Source organism: Puma concolor, unplaced genomic scaffold, assembly GCF_028749965.1.
Source record: "Puma concolor isolate L17-30 unplaced genomic scaffold, mPumCon1.1.hap2 unalloc_scaffold_36, whole genome shotgun sequence".
NCBI classification, from domain to species: Eukaryota; Metazoa; Chordata; class Mammalia; order Carnivora; family Felidae; genus Puma; species Puma concolor.
This window is the reverse complement of record NW_028240243.1, coordinates 177,446-195,839: the sequence shown is the minus strand read 5'-3', so window position 1 is coordinate 195,839 and position 18,394 is coordinate 177,446. Positions and strand designations below refer to the sequence as shown.

Below are 18,394 nucleotides of genomic sequence, written 5' to 3'. Positions count from 1 at the left end.
GGGCAACGGCAGCGGCGGCCCGCGGGGCTCGGGCCTGTCGCGGCTACATCGCTTCCAGCTGAGTTGGCGGCGGCTGCGGCGTCAGCGGCGGAGGCTGCTGCGGCTGCTCCTGTGGCGGCTGCGCCTGCTGCTGCGGCGGTGGCGGCTGCTGCGGCGGCCGCTGCGCCGGCTGCGGCTGCGACTGCGGCGGCTGAGCGACGGCTGCGGCAGCAGCAGCGACTGCGGCGGCGGCGGCGGCTGCTGCTCCCGGGCCGGAGCCCCGCCCTCGCCGCGTCACTTCCAGTGGCGCCGCCCGCCGGGGGGCGCGTGGGGCCAGGCTGGCAGCTAGGCTTGGGCGCGGCGCGCGGCCTGTCCCCCGCCGCCCGAGCCCCTCCGCCCACCCCCCCCAAACCGGGCCGCTCCGCCGAACGCGCGGAGCCCCGCGTCCCGGCCCCGGCTAGGCCGTGCACCGGTGGGAGGGGGCGGCGGTTCGTGATCTCGCGTTTCCTGAGTTTTAGCTCCGCGCTGGGCTCTGTGCTGACGGCTCGGAGCCTGGAGCCTGCTTCGGATTCTGTGTCCCCCTCTCTCTCCGCCCCACCCCTGCCTGTGCTCTCTCACTTTCAAAAATGAACAAACGTAAAAAAAAATTTAGGGCCGCCTGGGTGGCTCCGTCGGTTGAGCGTCCAACTTGGGCTCAGGTCATGATCTTGCAGTTTGTGAGTTTGAGCCCCGCGTCCGGCTCCGTGAAGACAGCTGGAAGCCTGGAGCCTGCTTCAGATCCCGTGTCTCCCTGTCTCTCTCTGCCCCTTCCCCGCCCATGCGCTGTCTCTGTCTCTCAAAAATGAATACACGTTAAAAGAAAATTGTTTCTAATTTAAAAAAACAGTGGCCCATCCCCCAGCCAAAATCCCAAAGGGAACCAGTTCCTGCCAGGGAACTTGCCTGCTCCTCGCAATCACCCAACGCTGTGCTTCTGCGGAGCCACCCCTCCGGCAGCAGCGGGTCTGACTCCCTCCCGCTGCCACAGGGCCCCTCCTGAAGTGGATCACCTAAGGAGAAGCGAGCTAAGCCTGCCCCTCCTGCCCCCGTGAACCTTGCCCACCCACCCTAGCTCATAGGCCAGATCCCCAGCACCACAAGCCTGGCAGTGTGCAAGTAGCCCAGACGGGCCACGCCACCCCACAGTGAATCCCGCCCCTAGGAGAGGGGAAGAGAAGGCACACACCAGTCCGACTGTAGCCCCAACGGTGGGCTGGGGGCAGACATGGGGTCTGACTGCGGCTCCACCCACCAACTCCAGTTATACACCACAGCACAGGGGAAGTGCCCTGCAGGTCCGCACCACTCCAGGGACTATCCAAAATGACCAAACGGAAGAATTCCCCTTAGAAGAATCTCCAGGAAATAACAACAGCTAATGAACTCATCAAAAAGGATTTAAATAATATAACACAAAGGGAATTTAGAATAATAGTCATAAAATTAATCGCTGGGCTTGAAAACAGTATAGAGGACAGCAGAGAATCTCTTACTACAGAGATCAAGGGACTAAGGAACAGTCAGGAGGAGCTGAGAAACGCTTTAAACGAAATGCAAAACGAAATGGAAACGACGACGGCTCGGATTGAAGAGGCAGAGGAGAGAATAGGTGAACTAGAAGATAACGTTATGGAAAAAGAGGAAGCTGAGAAAAAGAGAGACAAAAAAATCCAGGAGTAGGAGGGGAAAATTAGAGAACTAAGTGATACACTAAAAAGAAATAATACACGCATAATTGGTATCCCAGAGGAGGAAGAGAGAGGGAAAGGTGCCGAAGGGATACTTGAAGAAATAATAGCTGAGAACTTCCCTGAACTGGGGAAGGAAAAAGGCACTGAAATCCAAGAGGCGCAGAGAACTCCCTTCAGACGTAACTTGAATCGATCTTCTGCACGACGTATCATAGTGAAACTGGCAAAATACAAGGATAAGGAGAAAAGTCTGAAAGCAGCAAGGGGTAAACGTGCCCTCACATAGAAAGGGAGAACTAGAAGACTCGTGACTGATCTCTCTTTTGAAACTTGGCAGGCCAGAAAGGATTGGCACGAGATCTTTAATGTGCTGAACAGAAAAAAATATGCAGCCGAGAATCCTTTATCCAGCAAGTCTGTCATTTAGAATAGAAGGAGAGATAAAGGTCTTCCCAAACAAACAAAAACTGAAGGAATTTGTCACCACTAAACCAGCCCTACAAGAGATCCTAAGGGGGATCCTGTGAGACAAAGTAGCAGAGACATCACTACAAGCATAAAACATACAGACATCCCAATGACTCTAAACCCGTATCTTTCTATAATCACACTGACTGTAAATGGATTAAATTCGCCAACCAAAAGACACAGGGTATCCGAATGGATAAAAAAACAAGACCCATCTATTTGCTGTCTACAAGAGACTCATTTTAGATCTGAGGACACCTTCAGATTGAGAGTGAGGAGATGGAGAACGATTTATCATGCTACTGGAAGCCAAAAGAAAGCTGGAGTAGCCATACTTATAGCAGACAAACTCGACTTTAAATTAAAGGCTGTAACAAGAGATGAAGAAGGGCATTACATAATGATTACAGGGTCTATCCACCAGGAAGAGCTAACAATTATAAACGTCTACGCGCCGAATACCGGAGCCCCCAGACATATGAAGCAATTACTCATAAACATAAGCAACCTTATCGATAAGAATGTGGTAACTGCAGGGGACTTTAACACTCCACTTACAGAAATGGATAGATCATCGGGACACGTGGTCAATAAAGAAACAAGGGCCCTCGGGGCGCCTGGGTGGCGCAGTCGGTTAAGCGTCCGACTTCAGCCAGGTCACGATCTCGCGGTCCGTGAGTTCGAGCCCCGCGTCGGGCTCTGGGCTGATGGCTCAGAGCCTGGAGCCTGTTTCCGATTCTGTGTCTCCCTCTCTCTCTGCCCCTCCCCCGTTCATGCTCTGTCTCTCTCTGTCCCAAAAATAAATAAACGTTGAAAAAAAAAAAATTAAAAAAAAAAAAGAAACAAGGGCCCTGAATGACACATTGGATCAGATGGACTGGACAGATATATTTAGAACTCTGCATCCCAAAGCAACAGAATATACTTTCTTCTCGAGTGCACATGGAACATTCTCCACGATAGATCATATACTGGGTCACAAAACAGCCCTTCATAAGTATACAAGAATTGAAATTATACCATGCATACTTTCAGACCACAATGCGATGAAGCTTGAAATCAACCACAGGAAAAAGTCTGGAAAACCTCCAAAAGCATGGAGGTTAAACAACACCCTACTAAAGAATGAGTGGGTCAACCAGGCAATTAGAAAAGAAATTAAAAAATATATGCAAACAAACGAAAATGAAAATACAACAATCCAAACGCTTTGGGATGCAGCGAAGGCAGCCCTGAGAGGAAAACACATTGCAATCCAGGCCTATCTCAAGAAACAAGAAAAATCCCAAATACAAAATCCAACAGCACACCTAAAGGAAATAGAAGCAGAACACCAAAGGCGGCCTCAACCCAGCAGAAGAAGAGAAATAATAAAGAGCAGAGCAGAAATAAACCATATAGAATCTAAAAAAACAGTAGAGCAGATCAACGAAACCAAGAGTTGGTTTTTTGAAAAAATTAACAAAGTTGACAAATCTCTAGCCAGGCTTCTCAAAAAGAAAAGGGAGATGACCCAAATAGATAAAATCACGAATGAAAATGGAATTATTACAACCAATCCCTCAGAGATACAAACAATTATCAGGGAATACTAGGCAAAATTATATGCCAACAAACTGGACCACCTGCAAGAAATGGACAAATTCCTAAGCACCCACACTCTTCCAACACTCAATCAGGAGGAAATAGAAAGCTTGAACAGACCCCATAACCAGTGAAGAAACTGAATCGGTTATCAAAAATCTCCCAACAAATAAGAGTCCAGGACCAGATGGCTTCCCAGGGGAGTTCTACCAGACGTTGAAAGCAGAGATAATACCTATCCTTCTCAAGCTATTCCAAGAAGTAGAAAGGGAAGGAAAACTTCCAGACTCATTCTATGAAGCCAGTATTCCTTTGATTCCTAAACCAGACAGAGACCCGGTAAGAAAAGAGAACTACAGGCCAATATCCCTGATGAATATGGATGCAAAAATTCTCAATAAGATACTAGCAAATCGAATTCAACGGCATAGAAAAAGAACGATTCACCAAGATCAAGTGGGATTCCTTCCTGGGATGCAGGGCTGGTTCAACATTCGCAAATCAATCAACGTGATACATCACATTAATAAAAGAAAAGATAAGAACCATATGATCCTGTCAATCGATGCAGAAAAGGCCTTTGACCAAATCCAGCACCCTTTCTTAATAAAAACCCTTAAGAAAGTCGGGATAGAAGGAACATACTTAAACATCATAAAAGCCATTTATGAAAAGCCCACAGCTAACATCATCCTCAATGGGGAAAAACTGAGAGCTTTTTCCCTGAGATCAGGAACACGACAGGGATGCCCACTCTCACCGCTGTTGTTTAACACAGTGTTGGAAGTGCTAGCATCAGCAATCAGACAACAAAAGGAAATCAAAGGCATCAAAACTGGCAAAGATGAAGTCAAGCTTTCGCTTTTTGCAGATGACATGATATTATAGGTGGAAAATCCGATAGGCTCCACCAAAAGTCTGCTACAACTGATACATGAATTCAGCAGAGTTGCGGGATACAAAATCAATGTACAGAAATCAGTTGCATTCTTATACACTAACAATGAAGCAACAGAAAGACAAATAAAGAAACTGATCCCATTCACAATTGCACCAAGAAGCATAAAATACCTAGGGATAAAGCTAACCAAAGATGTAAAAGATCTGTATGCTGAAAACTATAGAAAGCTTATGAAGGTAATTGAAGAAGATATAAAGAAATGGAAAGACATTCCCTGCTCATGGATTGGAAGAATAAATATTGTCAAAATGTCAATACTAGCCAAAGCTATCTACACATTCAATGCAATCCCAATCAAAATCGCACCAGCATTCTTCTCGAAACTAGAACAAGCAATTCTAAACTTCATATGGAACCACAAAAGGCCCCGAATAGCCAAAGTCATTTTGAAGAAGACCAAAGCAGGAGGCATCACAATCCCAGACTTTAGCCTCTACTACAGAACTGCCATCATTAAGACAGCATGGTATTGGCACAAAAACAGACACATAGACCAATGGAATAGAATAGAAACCCCAGAACTAGACCCACAAACGTATGGCCAACTAATCTTTGACAAAGCAGAAAGAACATCCAATGGAAAAAAGACAGTCTCGTTAACAAACGGTGCTGGGAGAACTGGACAGCAACATGCAGAAGGCTGAAACTAGACCCCTTTCTCACACCATTCCCAAAAATAAACTCAAAATGCATAAAGGACCTGAATGTGAGACAGGAAACCATCAAAACCCTAGAGGAGGAAGCAGGAAAAGATCTCTCTGACCTCAGCCGTAGCAATCTCTTACTCGACACATCCCCAAAGGCAAGGGAATTAAAAGCAAAAATGAATTACTGGGACCTTATGAAGATAAAAAGCTTCTGCACAGCAAAGGAAACAACCAACAAAACTAAAAGGCAACCAACGGAATGGGAGAAGATATTTGCAAATGACACATCGGACAAAGGGCTAGCTAGCATCCAAAATCTATGAAGAGCTCATCGAACTCCACACCCGAAAAACAAATAACCCAGTGAAGAAATGAGCAGAAAACATGGATAGACACTTCTCTAAAGAAGATATGCGGACGGCCAACAGGCACATGAAAAGATGCTCAACGTCACTCCTCATCAGGGAAATACAAATCAGAACCACACTCAGATATCACCTCACGCCAGTCAGAGTGGCCAAAACGAACAAATCAGGAGACTATAGATGCTGGAGAGGACGTGGAGAAACGGGAACCCTCTTGCACTGTCGGTGGGAATGCAAATCGGTGCAGCCACTCTGGAAAGCGGTGTGGAGGTTCCTCAGAAAATGAAAAATAGACCTACCGTATGACCCAGCAATAGCACTGCTAGGAATTGACCCAAGGGAAACAGGAGTACTGATGCATAGGGGCACTTGTACCCCAATGTTTATAGCAGCACTCTCAACAATAGCCAAATGATGGAAAGAGCCTAAATGTCCATCAACTGATGAATGGATAAAGAAATTGTGGTTTATGTACACAATGGAGTACTACGTGGCAATGAGAAAGAACGAACTATGGCCCTTTGTAGCAACGTGGATGGAACTGGAGAGTGTGATGCTAAGTGAAATAAGCCATACAGAGAAAGACAGATACCATATGGTTTCACTCTTATGTGGATCCTGAGAAACTTAACAGATACCCATGGGGGAGGGGAAGGAAAAAAAAAAGAGGTTAGAGTGGGAGAGAGCCAAAGCATAAAAGACTCTTAAAAACTGAGAACAAACTGAGGGTTGATGGGGGATGGGAGGGAGGGGAGGGTGGGTGATGGGTATTGAGGAGGGCACCTTTTGGGATGAGCACTGGGTGTTGTCGGGAAACCAATTTGAAAATAAATTTCATATATTGAAAAAAAACTTTAACATCAGTGTTACCTAAGTGTTTTCAAAATTAAACACCATGCCACATTCTATGTGAAGTACTTACTAATTATTCTCTCTAGTGGCGGACCAACAATGGAGCAGTGAGAGTGGTTTGTCCAGGGGTACAAAAGAACGCTACATTGTCTATAGAAAGTTTATAAGCAAGAATACAATCAATTCAACACTGAAAAAAAAAAAACAGTGGCTACTTCTTTTGTTTGCAATAATTTTTTTATGTTTATTTTTCTTGTTTGAGAGTGAAAATGGGGGAGGGGCAGAGAGAGAGAGAGAGACAGAGAGGGAGAAAGAGGACCTGAAGCACGTTCTGCGCTGACAGAGGCGGGGCTGAGAGGTCACGAGCCACAAGATCACAAGGCACGAGACCACAACCTGAGCCAAAGTCAGATGCTTACACTGACCGAGCCACCAAGGCACCCCAAAACAGTGGTTACTTCTGACCAGGGTGGACATTGGTGGGCTTGGAGGCTGTGGCCAAAGGAAGACATACACGTACATTTGTCTCTATGGGAGGAGAGTATTCTCCAACCGCTTTGTTTGGGTGGAGGCCCGCTCAGTGTGGTCTGGTTTACAAGTAACAGCATAAATGGGCTGAAGTAAAATTTATCAACAAGGAATATGTTGCCTCCAGAACCCCCAAAATACGGAAAGATTTGAGACTTGTACGTCCTCAACAAACGTGTCCAACAAATGTCCTCACGGTAGGATGTCAGACATGCGAGGTCATACCTGTGCTCCCGGTAAGTTAAGGTCCCGCCTGCAAAGATGACATGTGATAGCAGAAGGGTTTGGGTGCCCTGTGCATAACAAGGTAAAACATGTCCCCTTCAAGGTCAAGGGAAAGCTGGCCGAGAGGACATTGAAATCGGCGCTGAACAGAACCTATTAGCCAAATCTAGAAGAAACAGCAAACGATTTACCGTCTTTAAATCTGTTGGGATCCCAGGTGTTTTAAGGGTAGCAGGGTTTATACGGATAGAACTATAACGGAAAACAGTGGCTACTTATGGGGCACCTGGCTGGCTCAGTCGGTTGGGCGTCCCACTTCGGCTCGGGTCACGATCTCGCGGTCCCGCGAGTTCGAGCCCGGCGACGGGCCCTGTGCTGACGGCTCAGAGCCTGGAGCCCGTTTCGGGTTCTGTGTCTCCCTCTCTCTGACCCTCCCCGTCCATGCTCAGTCTCTCTCTGTCTCAAAAATCAATAAACGTAAAAAAAAAAAAGAAATTAAAAAAAAAAAGAAATAAAACCTGGAAACGTCTGAATTCCAAAACTCATCTGGCCCCTAGGGTTTTGGAAAAAGGACCGTGGGCCTGCTTTACTTTTCACATCCACGTTTAAGACAATAGACACACACGGCAGGTAGGAGTGTAATAATATTTGTACGTGGATCTATACTTGGATTGATTATGAGGGCATCTGCCTACATTTGAGACACAGAAACAGAATGATAAAGGCCACACATCGCCAGTCCGACAAGACTGCGTGGTGTGCATACTGACTCTGGGACCCTATGCCATACCCCCACGTCCAATCTCGGGGGCAGGTGGCTGCCGCCGACACACTGGGAACCACGACCACAGACATCGTTTCCTCTTAGAATAACATGCTGCCTTCACGTGTAAAACCAACGCCATTAGGCCACACGTGAGCACATCTGTTTAGGGTTCATTTTGGTTCAGCGAACCACGGGCTTTCTTCACTCACCTATAAACAACCCTGTTTGATTTCACAGTAGGTAATACAGTGGATGACCAGGCCACGGAAGCTCGGATTCAGAAGTCGTGGGGAGAACACATTCCTCTCCTCCTCTGCTCTATGCAGAGGCTGGATGGGATCCACCCAGACTGAAGCGAACCAAGCACAGCCACCTCCCCTGGAAAAGGCGGAGGAAGGCGGGGTGTGGAATAGGTGAGGGGTGGAGAACGTTACCGCTGATCCAGCGAGGACACGGTGTGCGGTTTGCGACGCCGAATACAGAAAGGGCCGTCTCGCGGAAGAGAGACACAGGCGGCGTGGCAGCAGAGGACTCCCCTGGGACTCACGGGCAGAGATGCCTTTGACTCATGTTGCCCCTGACGCAACGGGCTACCTCGCGAGGCAGAGACTCTGCTGCTCCTGGAGAAGGTCGTTGAGAGATCCGTGAGCAGGGAGGGGTCCGCGAGGAACGTACCACAGCAGGACAAGCCAGGTAGGGAACCGGGGACACTGGACGGTCGATGCCCCACCAGGACGGGACAGCACCTACGCAGCTGCAGCTACGACGACGTGTACCTGCGCGAGGGCGCGATGCCAGGCTTCGCTAGGTCTTGCAAGATTTGAGAAGCAGCAGGAAGCCCAGGTTTCCACGTGAAAACTCCCAACTGTTCAATACGGGCCAATGATTGTCAGAAATGCTTCCACACGTAAGAAACAGGCCAAACGGAACGCACCTTCACCCTGCAGGCAAACATCACGGATCTTCGGTTTTCACGATTCACGTATCCAGAATCTCTAAGGACTCGACCAGGCATTCCCAACCTCACCGCTCTTGACGTTTGGGACCAGATAATTCTGTGCGGCAAGGCTGTCCTGGGCGGTGTAGGCTGGTCAGCAGCAGCCCTGGCCTGTGTCGCCAGATGCCAGGAGCACCCCACGCCCGAGCCAAGTCACGACAAAAACAAAAACGTCTCCGGCCATTGCCAAATGTCCCCCAGGGGGCCATCCCTGGCGGGAGCCCCTGGACTAGAGCAACATCCAACTCTCAGCTTCCAGGATTCTGTGGAAGCGTCGTCACACAGAATTCTAACACGGGGTTTCTTAAAGAAAGAGTTGCCTGGGTGAAGTAAGGACTTCTCCCTGCTTTGGAGGCAGAACCCCGGTTTCTGATGAACGGCAGCGCTCTTATTAACTAGCCCGATGACCTCTTTGAGTCCTCGCTTCCTCATCATTAAACCAGGAATAAATAACATCACCTCTGGGACTTGCCGTGGAGAAGGCAGCGAGAGACTTGACTCAAAAGCATCTAGCCCAGCAAGTCAGCAAGCACCAAAGACATTTCATCCACAGGAACCCTTCCCTGGCGGGCAGCCGGCCCAGTGTCTACAGTCGGAAACACACGGGGTCCGGAGTCACACCCCGGGCCCCAAGTCCTGCCTCGGCCACTCGCTGGCCGGGCAGACAACGGCAGGTCATTTTTCTTCTCTCTACACCAGAAATGAGGTCACCAGTAGGTGAGACCAGGCCAGGTGGTTCGGTACAGCACTTGGTAAACCAAACCAGGAGAGAAGTGGTGATGATGGCTACTCTCGGATCTCTGAAACGTTTCTGTAAAGGAAAGGACGAGCTCGTCGACAAACCCAAGAACTCAGAAGGTAGTAATAGGAGGGTGGGGTGCAGGAGGAAAAAGAGAAAAATCACCACAGGAACCTTCACATCCCCAACCTTTTCCACAAGCAACTGCCCACTGGTGACCCACAGACCAAATCTGGCACAGATGTATTTTGTTTAGTCCCGCTCAGGGTCCTGGTGGTTGTTTTCAATTGGCATTAAATGCCACCTCATCTTCATGAAAATCCAGAAGGATTTAGGCCTTTCTCAACAACTCCAAAGGTCGGGCCCGACAGCGGGCCCATAGTCTCACGCGGCCCTTTGGTAAGACAGGCGCCGTCGGGTGCCCCACGGCCCTCACCTGGTCGAAGTCGCTCTTATTTTATTTATTCTTATTAGCCCGGCCCCCTGAGGCTTGGAGTTTGCAACCCTGACTTACCTAAAGGCTACTATCCAGGAGAACATTCAGGCCTCCAGGGAGAGCTTCCATCTTGGCAGAAGCCGACATCCAAAGAGACACTCCCTTCCAGAGCCTCACCCGCGTAGTCAACTCTGCTATTAGGCCCCCAGATGCCTGTCCTCCTGGACTCATCGACCTCACAACCAAATGCGCAAGTTCCCCACCTTGGTGCACCCCTGCCTCCACACCCTCCACGCCAACTGCCATCCGCAGCTACTGGATTCTCTGCGTCAGCGATTTCCAAAAAGCTCTTTCTTTCCTTTTAGCAGGACTAGAAAAGACCACACTTCCTGCCTCCTGCTGGTAAGAACACCCCGGTTATCTTGCGGGGGAGGGGGCTCAGCACCCTCCCATTCTAGGCCCCTGTGGCTTGCGTGGGGCTGACTCCATTTCCATGTCCAGGGAAAGGCCACTGACCCCATCAGATACCTCCAGAGTCAATCTTGGGGCTCTGGCCACAGTGAAAGGTATTCTTTGTCCCCCTGGGACTTGAACGGAAGACGTTGGAAGCCGGGGGGTGGAGGGGTGGGGGTGGGGGTGGGGGGGCGATTCCTGCTTATCGACACAGCTTCCCTAAAGAGTGGAACCCCTGGAGCCAGCCCTGGCTGCAACTATGTTGCTTTTGGACTCTTTTCCTCACATAGGAGCCAATCAAATTCGCAGCTTGGCTTATAACAATTCCAGTTGGTTGGGTTTTGTGTGTTTTTTTCTTTTTTCATCTGAGACAGAGAGCGGGGAAGGGGCAGAGACAGAGAAGATCCCAAGCAGGCTCCCCACCACTGGCACAGAGCTTGATCCCAGGAACTGTGAGATCATGACCTGAGCTGAAATCAAGAGCCGGATACTCAGCCAACTGAGCCACCCAGGCGCCCCTCGAGGTGGGTTTACTGACAATCAAAAGAGACCTACGCGGCACCTGGGTGGCCCACTGGGTCAAGTGTCTGACTTCGGCTCCGGTCACGATCTCTCGGTTCGTGGGTTTGAGGCCCGCGTCAGGCTCTGTGCTGACAGCTCGGAGCCTGGAGCCTGCTTCGGATTCTGTGTTTCCCTCTCTCTCTGCCTCTCCCCCGCTCATGTTCTGTCTACCCTCTCTCTCAAAAATAAATATTTACAAAAAAAATTTTTTTTAATAAAACAAAAAAGGGACCTACTCAATACAACAGAAGTTCGAAAGAAGTGTTGAAAGGTAGAGGGGAAAGGCTCTGGTCAAATTTTCTCCTGTTTTTTTTTGTTTTGTTGTGTTGTGTTACCTCTCTCCTTCCAGTAAGAGTAGAGTTTCACTCAGTGTGTCAGCCATCCCTCTATAAGGACTTACCTCGTGGTACATAATCATTTTTGCTTGCCTATCTCTTCCACAAGTCTGTGGAGCCCCTTCAGGGCAGAAGCTGCGTTTGTATTCACTTGGGATTCTTCTACTTTCAACAACAGCACATCATTTGGGCTCAAAAAGGGTCTCTTGCACGGATGAATCAGCCATCCTAATTCTCTTCTTTGGGACACCCCACTCAAGAGATCACTGCATCATCCTCGCGCCTGTGATACACAAACCATCTTCCGAAACAGACTCGTGCACCCATTGTCCACAAACTGCATCATGAGAACTCAACTTCTTCTAGCCATTACGAATTCTCCCACATGTCCATCCCACAGAACCTCACTGTGGGGTGACTCACGAGGTCCTCATTGTTGGGAAGAGAATACTTCCTCGCAAGACACCACTCAGAACTCTATGCATCCGTCACAGACACAATGGGCGAGCCACTCACACACAGAATATCACTTCTGGCTGCGGGGGGGGGGGGGGTGGGGGAGAGGTAACTTCTCTGCTTTCTAGCTTTCCTCTTGACCCAAATACCCCCCAAATCCCAATCCTGATGCCTACGCCAATAACACACAATTACAGTTCTAGGCTCTCTCTTGCCTCCGTTTTTCCTCCCTAGTCCTTCGTCATTCTTGACGTGGAAAAAATACAAACTTATGCAGGGAATCAACAGGACTAAAGCCAAAGCTTCCCCAGGAAACAGTGTTGGCTCTGGGAGCAGAAATTGCCACACCCCTAACAGCTCCGTAACAGCTGCTGCTTCCACTGGCATCTAGCAATAAAGATTTTCAAACAGAGTCAAAGGTCAGGGCCAGAATTACCATCCTACCACGAATCACTATTTACTCTATCCAGCTTTCATGTTCCCATTCTTGGGCTCACACCACCGGAGCGAGCTGGTAAGAACTAGATGTGTGCTGGATTGACAAATGTTTATGGAGAATCGACCCTATGACAGGAGCCACAGCAGAGCTGGCCAAGGAAACAGAAAGATGGCAAGGACTCTCAAGGCGTTCAGTCTAATGGAGAATACTTACAAGTAAACAGGCGTTGCATTATAGAAAAGCAGGTGCTACGTGGACGTATGTAAGTGGCCAGGAGAGGGACTCCCGATCCACGTTGGAGCATCAGAGAAGGTCTTTTAGAGGCAGTGACCTTTGTCTGGACACCTAAAGAATGAGTAGGAGGCAGGTATACGGCAGGTGAGGCCAAAGGAGCTTTGCAGACTTCCAGGTAGAGGCTAAGAGGGAAGAAGGTTCGGCGGCCTCTGGCAACCGAAAGGAGGCACATACGGCTGTAATTCGGAAGTGTGAAGAGAGAAGCTGCTACAGAGGAAGCCGGAGCCAAAGAGACCCTGAGTGGCTTGATAGCTTGAAAAGTCTCACAACTTTGTGCAAAAAGAGCAAACACCCCTTTCCTCATGAGATGTACAAACTGGCCAGAACGACAATGTGACAGATGTGCCTTCATAGTCACTAAATACTGATTTCACAATGCATGTTACTGAGAATGCTGGGGGGGTGGGGGTGGGGGGAGAAAAAACTCCTAAGGAGTTATCTTGTAACTCATTCACAGATGCCTGCTTGAAGCTTCGGGCCCCACGACTATTCCGTCTGCCTTCCCCTTGGCACTCGTTATTTCTATCATTTTCCTACAAATGACAGAAAAGTAGGCACCGCTAGGCTGTAGGGACAGGGATCCACTCTGGAAACAGGATAAGTGCACACGGAGATAACAGGCTGGGGGTAGCAACGAAATTGAACAAAACTAAGCAAAACGTTGGGGGGGGGGGACGAAAGTGTAAAAAGCAAATATAGAAAGCTCAAGGGGAGGTAAAAGTATTTTCAGACACACACAGAAAAGAAGTGTCCCCACGTGCTCTGGCCAAACCAAACGCCCCCTTTTACTCAACTGTTGAAAACAAAGAAGAAGAAAAAGCGATGAAAAAGTCACACTTTCATAGCCCTTCTCGGAAGAAACAGTCAGCGGGGACAGGACAGCTCACTGCCCTGAAAGACCTTGAAAGATTTACCCCAGATGACACAGCACACCATAATCAACCTCCAGAGGCTCTCAAAACCACTACAAACTCCGGTCTCTTCTGTCATTTCATCATCCATCGTTTCCTGTCAAGCATTAAAGCCATACCAGAGAAACCTGGACAAGGATTTGCTCCCCAATCAAAGGTGAGGAAAGCTGTTTTGACAGCCCCCCCTCTTTTTGTTTTTCCATTTGCCCAAGGCCTTTCCACAATTCTTTCCTCCCGCTTCCAAATGTCTACAGGTCAAGAACTTGAGCAGTCGGGTCCATAGGGGCCACGGTCGGGAGAGGGCACACCCTCCAAAGTCCCTCCAAGGGAGTCCTGAGTCTCCCTAAGCGGCTCCGATGGGCTCTGATCGACCCTTCCTTATTTACTGCCATCAGGCACTTGGAAGTGGACGGTGGGTCGGCAGCGACCGGGCGACCGGAAAGGCTGAGAAAGCCGCCCCCCAGAGCACCGCGCCCGCCCGGCCTCGGGCACACCAGTTAGCCGAGTTTTCGCCCAAGGCAAAGCCCCGGAAGAGGGGGGGAGGCCCGGGGAAAGCTTGGATCCAGACCCCAGGGGACGATGCTCAGCGGGGCCGGGACAATGGGCGGCGGGGACCCGCGCGGGGGGCGTCCCGGGAGGCCGGCCCGCCCCGCTGTTCCCGGGGGCTCGGGCGGCGGACCCGAGCTGGCCGCCTGGCCGCGGCGTGGCGCAGCCCTCGTCCCTGGCCCGCAGGGGACCCGGCGCGGAGCGGGCGGCCGGGCTGGCGCGTGGGGCCCCGCGGGGCAGCGGGTCCGCCCCGGCCCGGATCCCGACCCCGACCCCTGGTCCCCGGCCCACGCGCTCCCGGCCGGTCCGGCACGGCTCACTCACCTGCCCACGGTCTGCTTGGCGAGCTGCTTCTTGCGGCTCAAGGGCAGCGGCAGCGGCGGCCCGTGGGGCTCGGGCCTGGAGTGGCTACATAGCTTCCGGGCTGAGGTGGTGGCGGCGGCGGCGGTGCTGCTGCGCCTGCTGCGGCTGCTGCTGCTGTGGCGACTGCTGCTGCTACTGCGGCTGCTGCGGGGGATGAGCGGCGGCGACTGCGCTGGCTGCGGCTACTACTGCGGCTGCTGCGGCGCCTGCTGCGGCGGTGGCGGCTGCTGCGCCTGCTTCTGTGGCTGCTGCTGTGGCCGCTGCTGCTACTGCGGCGGCGGCGGCTGCTGCCGCTGTGGCGGCAGCGGCTGCTACTGCAGCTCTTGCGGGGACTGAGCAGCGGCAGCGGCGGCTGCTGCCCCCGGGCCGGAGCCCCGCCCTCGCCTGGTCACTTCTAGGGGCGCCTCCCGCTGGGGTCGCGCGGAGCCGAGCTGGAAGACAGACGATCGCCAGGCTGGGGCGCGGCGCGCGGCCTGGCCCCCGCTGCGGCAGCTGAGCTGCTGCTGCGCCGACTGCGGCTGCTGCGGCGGGTGAGAGGCGGCGGCGGCAGCTGCTATGGCGGCTGAGCTGCGTCTGAGGCGGCGGCTGAGCGGTGGCCGCAGCGGCGACTGCAGCGGTGGCTGCGGCGGCGACTGCGGCGGTGGCGGCTGCTCCGGCTGTGGCTGCTAATGCGGCGGCTGCGGCGGCTGAGCGGCGGCGGCTGCGCGGGCTGCGGCTGCTACTGAGGCGGCTGCAGCGACTGAGCGGCAGCGGCTGCGCCGGCTGTGGCTGCTACTGCGGCTGCTGTGGGGGCTGAGCGGTGGCTGTGGCGGCGCCGGCTGCGGCTGCTACTGCGGCAGCTGAGCGGCGGCTGCTGCTGCGCCGGCTGCTGCGACGGCTGAGCGGCAGCGGCTGTGCTGCCTGCGGCTGCTACTGCAGCTGCTGCGGCGGCTGAGCTGCGGCGGCTGCGCCGGCTGCAGCTGCTACTGCGGCGGCTATGGCGGCTGAGCGGCGATTGCTGCTGCGCCTGCTGCTGCGCCGGCTGCGGCTGCTACTGCGGCTGCGGTGGCGGCTGAGCGGCTGCGCCGGTTGCAGGTGCTACTGTGGCGGCTGCGGCGGCTGAGCTGCTGCTGCGCCGACTGCGGCAGCGACTCTGGCTGCGACTGCGGCTGCTGCGGCGGCTGAGAGGCGGCGGCGGCTGCTATGGCGGCTGAGCGGCCTCTGAGGCGGCGGCTGAGCGGTGGCGGCGGCAGCGACGGCAGCGGTGGCTGCGGCGGCGACTGTGGCGGCGGCCGCTGCTCCGGCTGTGGCTACTACTGCGGCGGCGGCTGCGCCAACTGCGGGTGCTACTGCGGCGGCTACGGCGGCTGAGCGGCGGTTGCTGCAGCGCCTGCTGCTGCGCCGGCTGCGGCTGCTACTGCGGCTGTGGTGGCAGCTGAGCGGCGCCGGTTGCGGGTGCCACTGTGGCGGCTGCGGCGGCTGAGCTGCTGCTGCGCCGACTGCGGCTGCTGCGGCGGCTGAGATGCGGCGGCGGCAGCTGCTATGGTGGCTGAGCGGCGTCTGAGGCGGCGGCTGAGCGGTGGCGGCGGTGGCGGCTCCCGGGCCGGAGCCCCGCCCTCGCCGCGTGACTTCCAGTGCAGCCCGGCTCCGGCGCCGCGCGCGGCCTGGCCCCGCCGCCCGAGCCCCCGCCGCCCCCTCCACCCGGGCTGCCCTGCAGAGCGCACGGAGCCCCCAGTTCAGGCGCCGCCTGGGTCCCGATTCCCGGCCCCTGCTAGGCGGGGCACCGGTGAGAGGGGGCAGCAGGCGCCAGGGGCGTGACCCCGCGATCCTGGCGGCCGGGAACAGCCACACCCGGGCTTGGGGCGCTCTGGGCACGGGGCTGGACCCGCGAGGGGGGCTGGGGGGGCGATGGTGGGAGACGCGAGGGGTTGGGGTAGGCGGGAGCCTCCGGATGCCCCCTTTAGGACTGTGCCGACGCGCGGGTGTAGACCTGTTTCTACCTCCTAGGTGGATGGGTGCTAACACTGTGCACATTTCATGTCAATTACAAGAAATTGTTACCTGGAAACCACAAGCTGCAGAGCGCTGTGTGCTTTGATTGGACTTCCCGGGAAAGTCCAGGGCGAGACGCATTTTCCCCCGCAGGTGCTCACAGGCACCTGGGGACCGCCAGGGATGGCCGCGGGGCAGTGGGGGGAGGGTAAGGGGTGGGAGGTCGTGGGCAGGGGTCGCGCGGACCCTAGCAGCCCCGCGTGCGGTGTGGCTGGCGTTGCCTAGAAACGCCCGATTGTGATGTCATCGGTAGCCTCGCGCAGGCCTCCCTCTGGAGACAGTTGGCGGGACTGTCCGACTGCGCTGGACGCTTTTTGCCGAGCGGACCAGGTCAGTTCTGTGACCCGCAGCGATGTCCTTTTCGTTTGGTGGCCAGGGCCATTCCCTAGAGCAAGTGGGTGGCAGTGTGGCTTCCTTCACTGACCACATCTCGGAGGTCATCAAAGATGTGTGGGTGGAGGGAACCGAAAAGGTGGGAGAAGGACCTGACTCTGACCGAAAAGAGAGTGAAGTGAGTCGGGAAACCTTAAGATCGGAGAATCAGAGACTTAAAAGTCTTTGTAGTCATCTGGAAGAGAAGTACGAAGCCTCGGAGCTTCAGATAAAGCGGCAGACTCTTAGCTACCGACATCAGCTACAACAGAAAGAGGTAGAAATGAAACTTCTTAAAGTGAGACAGATAGGGCTCAAGAACCAGTTGCTGGAGCTCCAATCAGCCCTTCGGTCAACCACAGCGTCACCTTCCGTGGGTTACGGTATCAACTACTTTGCTTCAGCTTCCCCGGGGGATGACCTGGACTTTGCTGACCTCATTTGGTCACAACAAGACATAAGCAGACTGTCAAATGAAGTTTTAAGACTGGAGGCTGAAGTTAGCCATTGGAAGCATTTGTCCCAGACTTCAGCACCGGGAGCGAACAGCGCCGAGCAGAATGAGATCTACAAACTGCAGGTTACCATCAGGGAACTTGAACAGAATCGAAATGAGGCAATTGATGACCATCAACTTGAAAAGGCAGTACTGCAGAACGTCTATCAACAGACACTGGCAGAAATACGTCGCAGGTACCGTCAAAAGTCAAAAGGCTATGAAAAAAGAATCAAAGAACTGGAAAATCTGTTAGAGAAGGACGACTCTGGACTCAGAGCAGCTGAGGAGTCTGTCATTGAGCATCTGCAAAACACCATTCAAGTGCTACAGACTGAAAAAGTGGAGTCTACCAGGAAAATTGAAGAACTTGAGGACACCGTCAAGTACATCCATAGCAAATTATCTTCGGTAGAAAGTGAGAGAGACGCTTTAAGGAGAGAATGGGACCGGATACATGAGGAAAAGAAAGAGAGGATTGAAGAATGTGAATCGCAGCCTTCCGTTTTGAGGCAAAGTGATACAGTGACGGAAAAGGAAAGAGTTCTTTCCGAGAGTACAGCGGTGGAAGAAGTGTCTGGACTGCGGCAAGTGCCGTCCGATGCGGAAAAGGAGATGACGCCACGGTGTAGCTCAACCCAGGGTGACGATCTCATTGGAGACGATCTGAAACTTGAAGAGCGAGTCTACGTTTTAGAACAAGAAAACTCATTAGGTCAAGGACGGGAAGCACTTCAACCGGCACTTTGGAAAGTGAGCCATGAGCAGGAAGTGATTGAACGTACGGCTCCAGGAGGTGTGAATTTGGATTCAGAAGGAGAGCATTTAAGATGTGCCTTGGAGGCCGACGGACAAAAATC

The 18,394-nt window shown here is 52.8% G+C and overlaps 1 long non-coding RNA gene across 2 annotated transcripts in view; it reads right to left on the bottom strand.

The window, feature by feature from the left end:
- The window catches only part of LOC147571252 (uncharacterized), a 227,622-nt gene that overhangs the window by 65,050 nt on the left and 144,178 nt on the right, over positions 1-18,394 (bottom strand). Inside the window, exon 1 of one of the 2 annotated variants that reach the window (XR_015247566.1) lies at positions 14,597-14,718. The exons of the other annotated variant lie outside the window; for it this stretch is intronic. This is a non-coding gene — a long non-coding RNA (uncharacterized LOC147571252). Of the gene's footprint in view, positions 1-14,596; positions 14,719-18,394 lie in introns of those variants that run through there. 2 annotated transcript variants of the gene reach the window in all.